We start from the raw sequence: 8,168 nt of genomic DNA, 5'->3' as shown, positions 1-8,168 counted from the left end.
CTCCTCTGTTTCTCCCCCCATGATCGAGAGTCGCCGTCGCCGCCGCTCGCCAAAACCACGGCCACCGGGCCTCCCTCGCTCCCCCGACTAGCCCAGAGGCTCCGCCTCAACCCCCTCTACCTCCTCAACGAGCCACGAGGCCCCGGACGTGCCGCATCGCCGCCATCGACGTCGTCTTCTACCTCGGACCCTCCGGCCGTCTTTGTCAAATTCGTCGGCTCCGGTGCCTCCCCGAGCTCGCCGAGGCCACCACTGCACCCGCTGTGAGCTCCTGTGCTGATTTCCCCTCTTCCCGTGCCCCACCTCCCTCTCTAGCTAGCCCCACCACTTTGCCCGAGAATCTCTCGCCGCCGGCCATGGCATGGCCGTGGCCACAGCCACCCCAGCTCGTATCCGAGGCCACGGTCGTGCTCACCGTGATCTCGGGAGTCCGTAGCATGCCCCAGCTCCTCCTGCCGTGCTCCCTAACCCCGACCCCAGGATTGCCGAGCTGCTGCCGCCGCCAAACCTCGTCGCCGACCACTTTTCCGGCCACCCCAGCACCTGTCACCGCCACCACTAGATGCGCGCCACTGCGCGCGTTCGAATGCAACAAACCACGGCCGAAACGATGCCATGTGGCTCGTTTCCGAGCCCTCCGCCGCGTCTGGACTCGCCGGCGGCTAAACGCCGGCGACCGCTGACCCGATGACCGGCGTGGGTTGACCCCACTGCCAGGTTTGACCCCCCCTCTCTCTCACTGACCTGCGGGCCCGCCCGGCTAATTAGGCTAGGATTAGTGTTAACTAAATATTAGTTAGTTTAATAGACACTGACAATGGGCCCCAGGCCACTAACTAAATTAGATTAGTTAGGTTAGTCACTGACGGATGGGACCCACTGGCCAGGATTGACCTGGACCAGCCCGTTGACCTGCTGACGCCATCATGACGTCAGTATGACGCAGTATTTGTTTCTGGAATTAAAATAAATCAAAAATGATTTATAAATTTCAGATAATAACCAAAACTTCTAAAAATCATAGAAAATTAACCGTAACTCCAAATTAAATAATTTATATATGAAAAATTATCAGAAAAATTCAAGGAATCCATCTGTACCATTTTCATGCATGTTAGAACAACTTATAGCTGCTGTTTAGCACAAATCAATTAAATGGCATTTGAATAATCACATATGGAGTTTAAATTTGAATCTTGGATTCAAACCAACTTCATTTAATCTGGTTTTAGGTGCATTAGCCCAAAACACATTCATATTGCCATGTCATAGCATGCATCATATTGTGCATTGCATTGATTGTGTTTCTTCTGTGTTTGCCGGTGTTGTTCCCCCTCGGTAGACGTTGTATCGACGATGTGATCGTTGACACTGATGAAGACTCAATGCTATCTTCAGAAGTGCCAGGCAAGCAAAACCCCCTTGTTCATTCCGATACAATCCTACTCTCTCGCTCCTGCTCTCTTTTACTGCATTAGGACAACACTGATTCATCTGTTACTTGCTGCGGTAGCTGAACCCCTTTATCCTCTGCATGACCTGTCATTCCACAGTAAATAGATGAAACCCACTAGCATGAGTAGGAGTTGTTTGAGCCCTGTTGTGCCTACTCATTCATGCTTGTTTGTCATGCCTGCTACTGCTTAGAGTTGAGTCGGGTCTGATTCATCGGGGATGAATCAGAGGTGTGTGAACATGTCCTACGGTGTGTGAGCTAAGTGTGTGAACACGTTTTGGTAAAGGTAGCGGTGAGAGGCCATGTAGGAGTACATGGTGGGTTGTCTCATTGCAGCCGTCCTCAGGAACTGAGTTCTGTGTTTGTGATCCATGATTCAGCTACTACCACGCATTGGGCCCGAAACCAATGGACCCTCTCGGCTTCTTGATCACCCTTGTCCTCTGTCCAGGAGTTGCAAGTAGTTTCTGGTGTTTGTAGTATGCTGGAGGCCGTGCGCAGCGCTGACCGTAGGGGTGGGCTGTGATGCGGTAGGCACGTGGCCGGGTAAACCGGGCACCCGTTTGGTGTCACGGAACCCTGTACACATCGTTTGGGGCTGTGAGCGAAACTCTGGCCGGATCTCCTCATGGATGGAACCCGAATAGGCGATAAACCTGGACTAGAGACTTGAGTGTTTAGGTAGGCCGTGGCCGACACCCACATTGGGCTTCCGCTTGAAGGTTGCCGAGTACATGTCGTGTAAACGGCGGTAAGTGGTGAGAGCGTGTGTGAAGAAGTACACCCCTGCAGGGTTAACATCATCTATTCGAATAGCCGTGTCCGCGGAAAAGGACTTCTGGGTTGCTTATATCAGTTCATAGACAAGTGAAAGTGGATACTCTAAAATACGCAAGATAAGCGTGAGTGCTATGGATGGCGTTCTCGTAGGGAGACGGGAGCGGTTCCATAGTGGTGTATTGATATGGTGAATATGTGGACTCGTGTGCGCCACCTCAAAAGAGTTACTCGCAGTCGTAGTTCAGGATAGCCACCGAGTCAAAGCTGGCTTGCTGCAGTTAAACCCCACCATCCCCTTTGTTGATAATGATGCATATGTAGATAGTTCTGATGTAAGTCTTGCTGGGTACATTTGTACTCACGTTTGCCTATTTATGTTTTTGCAGAGAGACTTCGGTCTCGCTAGTAGTTTCGCGTGGACTTCGACGTTTAGCTTGTTACCTCAGCTACGATCTTGTGCCCTCGGCAGTATCTGGCAGATAGTCAGGCTTCTCAGCCTTTTTCATTTATAGTGGTCTGTACTCAGACATGATAGCTTCCGCTTGTGCTTTGACTTGTATGCTCTGATTGTTGGGTTGTGAGACCCATGTTTGTAATATCTCGCTCCTCGGAGCCTAATGAATAAATACTTGATTTGTAGAGTCATGTTGTGATGCCATGTTGTATTTGCACATATCGAGCATATTGTGTGTATGTTATTGAAATGCTTGGTATGTGTGGGATCTGACCATCTAGTTGTTTATCTTTAGTAGCCTCTCTTACCGGGAAATGTCTCCTAGTGTTTCCACTGAGCCATGGTAGCTTGCTACTGCTCCGGAACACTTAGGCTGGCCGGCATGTGTCCTTCTTCGTTCCTGTGTCTGTCCCTTCGGGGAAATGTCACGCGATGAATACCGGAGTCCTGTTAGCCCGCTACAGCCCGGTTCACCGGAGTCCTGCTAGCCCAGTGCTACAGCCTGGATTCACTCGCTGATGACCGACACGTTCGATGCTGGGTCATGGATGCCTGTCCCTGTAAGTCTATGCCACTTTGGGTTTACGACTAGTCATGTCAGCCCGGGCTCCTTATCATATGGATGCTAGCGACACTATCATATACGTGAGCCAAAAGGCGCAAACGGTCCCGGGCAAAGGTAAGGCGACACCCGTGGGGATACCGTGCGTGAGGCCGCAAAGTGATATGAGGTGCTACAGGCTAGATCGATGTGACATCGAGTCGGGGTCCTGACAGCGTTGGTATCAGAGCTTGACTGCCTGTAGGATTACCAAGCCAAACTGGTCGAAGTCGAGTCTAGAAATTCTTTAGTTATATAAGGGAATTGATTGTGGGATGGAACGTAAGGCTCTTTTTACTCCTTATACCTTATGCCTTCTGATCTGAGTCATCTTATCTTTCCTGCGGGGATTAAGAACTAGGCTATCTCTTCTTTCTATTAGGATCACATGTTACTAATCAGTAGACTTATAAGATTTTTGGACTTAAGTCTCAGTTCAGTTCCTACTACTTCCGTATGATAATTGTTGATCTCGGAACCTTGATATTGTGCTTCTAAGTGGTTATGCCACCATTTTTCTGAATGTCTCAAATCTTTTCTGAGCAATTACAGCCGTTATGCTGTCCGAGTCATCCCAGGTTTCTAAATAGTCCGATGCATTTGCAAATCCCTTCCTTCTGTTTCCGATGTTCCCATGGGCCAGATTAACCACACTAATCGGTGTGTTGAGGTAATTATTGCCTCGACATATATGTTGGAATTATTATTATGACCCTAAGTGCTTAGGGGATCATCTAGTGGTCTAGCCATGATTTGTGTCCTAGTGTGAAGATTCTGGCCTTTATTCTCGGAAGCATCCCGTGATGCTACTTAGTAGTAGGTATTCTATTCCTGGGTTCTGAACCCGAGATTCACTCTACCTACTTCATGTTGATAGTAATTGCTAGTGCCTTTAGGATATTAGTAACCTTTGCGATAGTCCTTGAAGTCCGTGGTATCTTCTTCTTCCAAATACCATGAACTACTTATGGCAGATGTTTATTGGATCAAAAAAAATCACAATTAGAGTACTCTTGAGGAGTTCTCCATTCATAAATCGTGACTCTGCCAGTTCTACCTTTCTGCATGGGTTATCCGGAAGAAATATGTTGAACTTGGTTCGACATACTAATCTATGCATCCACAACTCAGAAAGTTATATGTTCCTTTGAGTTGTTCTCTTTAGTTGCATTCTGACCCTCGTCTATCAATTGATAGTCAAGAGTATGCGTGCGTTCGTTCATCGATGCCTATGACTCTTGTGGTCTGTCCTGCCATTCTATTCCGGAATGACTAGGAGAAACGAACTCCAGTACCTCTTCCATATCTAGGATTGGGTCAAAGTAGTTGTATTCCGCAGATCAAATGCCAATCCAGCTTTTGGTTCTGCTCTACCTTGGAGTATTACATATTTTATATCGAGATTGTTATAGGAATTGCACACCATCCCATGAACTCTTGGTACAGTGACACTTCTTGCCATCACTGTTCATTCCTCGGCCCTCGTGTTGATGCAACCGGAATACCGACAAATGAATTGTGATGTGTGAAATCAATACTCCTAGCAACCTCGTTGCTTGGTAGTTAAAGGATAATAATTTTATTCTTAGTATATTGGTTATTGAATCACCATTCTAAGATTGATCGTGCTACCTAGTCCTTATTTCCTGGTGCACTCTTTGATTGATGAGTTAGGATTTGTCAAGTCCTCGCTCATTTGATCATATCATCTTGCCCTGAAAAGCAAGATTGTTCTCGAGCTTAGTAACATATCGGTGGTTCGTGATTTTCCGAAGATCTTCTCGGAAGTACTACCAGGTTGTCACCTGACCGCTATGTTGAGCTCGTGATCAAGTTGGTTTATTGTAAACCACCCTTTCTCCAAGAATCCGTGTTGGATACTCCTGAGCTAGTTGGTTAAGCTAAACGACAACTTGGAGAGTTGGAAGATAAAAGCTTGCCTGACTTAGTTCGTTCCAAAGGGATATTCTTGTGTAGTGTGTGTTGAAAGAAGATGATATCTTCATCGATTTGTCCCTGTGATCAGTTGCTGGACCTATTGTCTTATCAATCCCTTGATTTGAGTGTGGGCTATCGTCAAATCAAATCAGTACCAACGATGCTCGTAATGTTGTCCTACTCGTGGTTGATCCCTCGAGCATACACCATTACATCTTTGGTCTGACCAATGCTATCACCGTGTTCACATGATGGTGGAAGTCCAGTGATATGGAAATTCCGATGAGTTGCTGTTGAGCCCATCAGTAGCATTTTGTCTCCCCCCATGAATCATGTTGAACATCAACCTAGTGTTGGAAATTTGTGTAAGCATTTCTTCGTGTTTCGTTCATGAAGTATATGTTTGGATGAAAGTAGTGACTTTCCCTAATTCATGTGCATATGATGCAAGTTGCCGCCATGAATTTGAGGAAGATTGTTTTGTTTCCTTGGAATCATCCCAAATCAGTCATGCACACGTGCGAAGTATTCTGTGGTCTGGAGACTTGCAACCTTCATTCCATACGTGTCCCGAGCACACCAAGCCACTGATTGATTTGTTCAAGGAGAAGAAGTTCCTTCATAAGAGCTAATCATATGACTTATGCAAGGACTTCGTTATCCACGGTGATGGTTCCCAACCAGAACTCGGTAGTGTTTTATTGTAAGACTACCGTGTGATCATGTTTGTCTGAGACAACATGTTCACACGTGCATAGCAGAACCAGCTCATGTTCTGGAGCTTGCTATCGTAGTTCATTCCCCGAGAATCTCGCAACGTCATCTCGTCGAATTGTGTTGCAAACTTTCATTTTTCTTCCTAGACTCTATGAGTCTGGGATATCCTGACACCAACCAGATCTGAATCTCAGGCAGATATGATGGTTGGAACATTTTCCAAGAACTATAATATTGGTCCCTCGATAACCGATAAAGTGGATGTCATGGCCAACACACCCAACCGGAAGACCTATTATTATAATATCTTGATTGAGGAAGTTGGCCACCTCCCCATAGGGATTTCGTAGGATTTACTCCCTAGTTGCCCCTATGGATTTTGAGATCCCGAAGTCCGACCTTTTTACTTGATGTTCTAGATATCAAACCATATCTATGAATGGGTTACACTAGCACATCAAGGAGAACATTAGAAGCGGAGTGCTAAATGTCTCTCGGTCGATCATCCAGATTTTGTTTCCTTGGCCTCGCTAAGATGAAATCTGAGAAGGTGTTATCTTTCTTTGCATCTACATCCTCCATCATCATTCATCATGGTAGCAAGTTGTGTTGCCGGACCCTTGACACGGATGTTGGTAAAACCTTGATGAATATGGAAATGCTCAAGTTCTTGAGAGCACGCACAAGCGTTACGTGTTATCATCGGCTCTAATTGGGATGCTCTCAGTTTCCTCGGCAATGCTATGACCTATTCAAACAGTGAATTCACTCCCTATTGTTGGGTTCTTCCCCAGTTACCAGAATCATTCCCAGCATTTGCATTTTGTTCCCAGCTTGCACCGCCAATGTGCCATTCTACCATGGGTCTCTTCCATCTCCGGTGATAAGCAAATTCATCCATTACGTTGTCTTCAACAAGGTAATCCACATCATCCAAGTCCGAGTATGCCATTCTACCGACCCCGCCAATCGATTGGTGTGATTTGCCTTCGGCTGATATAGAGAGTCTCAGTGATCTCTATATCAAAGGTAATTCTTTTTGCCACTTAAGATAATAATCTACGAATCACCCTTCTCCAGGATGTTTCGTCGTGGTGTCATGGCAATTCAACTCCTCGCTATGTTGACAACCGATCACCACATTCTTAAGTCTGGAATTGCTGTCTACCTAGTGAACCTCGTCACCTGCTCCACTCCGTCCCTCTAGAGGTATGCTTCGTCTCTCAGCTTGAGAGATGTTGCTATGTCACATTCCGCGAGTTAATCCTGAGTTGTTCGATCTTCGAGAAGATCGACCCTTCTAGAGTCTCCTTCTTCCCTCCATGTCATGTTGACAGGATTTCTCAGAGCAAGACTTCAAGACAATAATGATGAATGAATCAACGTTCAACTGAAGTGCACCCTGGATCGTGAAGATTATACTAGTTTGCGTTTCCCCTTCATCCTACCCTACGCTTGAATCTCGAGACGAGATTCTTGTTTAGTGGGGGTGAGTTGTCACATCCCTAGCTTCAGGCATTGCTCTAGGCTAGCTTCAGGTGTGCATCATGTCTATATTATTGAAACTTGAATTGAGGAATATTGGAAGCCTCAAAACCCTAAATAAAAGAGGGGCAAAAAACCCTAGAAATCTCATCCATTGCTCCAAAAGGCTCTTCTTAAATGTTTGATAATTTTTGGTAAGGGTTCTGGTCCCAACCAAATATTGAACATTTTTAAGGATTTATTTTTGGGACTTTGAATTTAAATCATTAGCTATTTGAATTTGAATTATATTCATATAATTAGAATATAATTTCAAATACCCCCTGAAATATTTTATAAGCTTTTGGAAAAGTCCATCTAGCAATATAAAAATATTCAGAGGAGCTTTGGCATTGTTTGAATTATTATTTTTAATTCAAACAGTGGCAAAAGAATTAAATAAAGAAAACAGAACAAAAATAAAAAAAAAGAGCAAAGCATCTTACCTGGCGCTTACCTGGTGGCCCAACAGGACCGGCCCAGCTCCCCCACCTGGCCGGCCCAGCCCGCCACCGCTACCCCCTGTCGTCTTCCCCCCCCCTCGCCCCGAAGCTGCTCGGTGGCGCGCGCGGCCACGCGCCCCGGCCACCTCCTCCCTCCCAGCCTGCCTGGCTCCTCCTCGACGCCCCGGTGACGCCACGCACCTCCCCGACCCCCCCTCTCACTTCTCCCTCGCTCTCTGGACCTCCCTCCCCCCT

This window comes from Triticum dicoccoides, chromosome 2B (assembly GCF_002162155.2).
Source record: "Triticum dicoccoides isolate Atlit2015 ecotype Zavitan chromosome 2B, WEW_v2.0, whole genome shotgun sequence".
In the NCBI taxonomy this organism is placed as follows: domain Eukaryota; kingdom Viridiplantae; phylum Streptophyta; class Magnoliopsida; order Poales; family Poaceae; genus Triticum; species Triticum dicoccoides.
Note: the sequence above shows the minus strand (reverse complement) of the source record.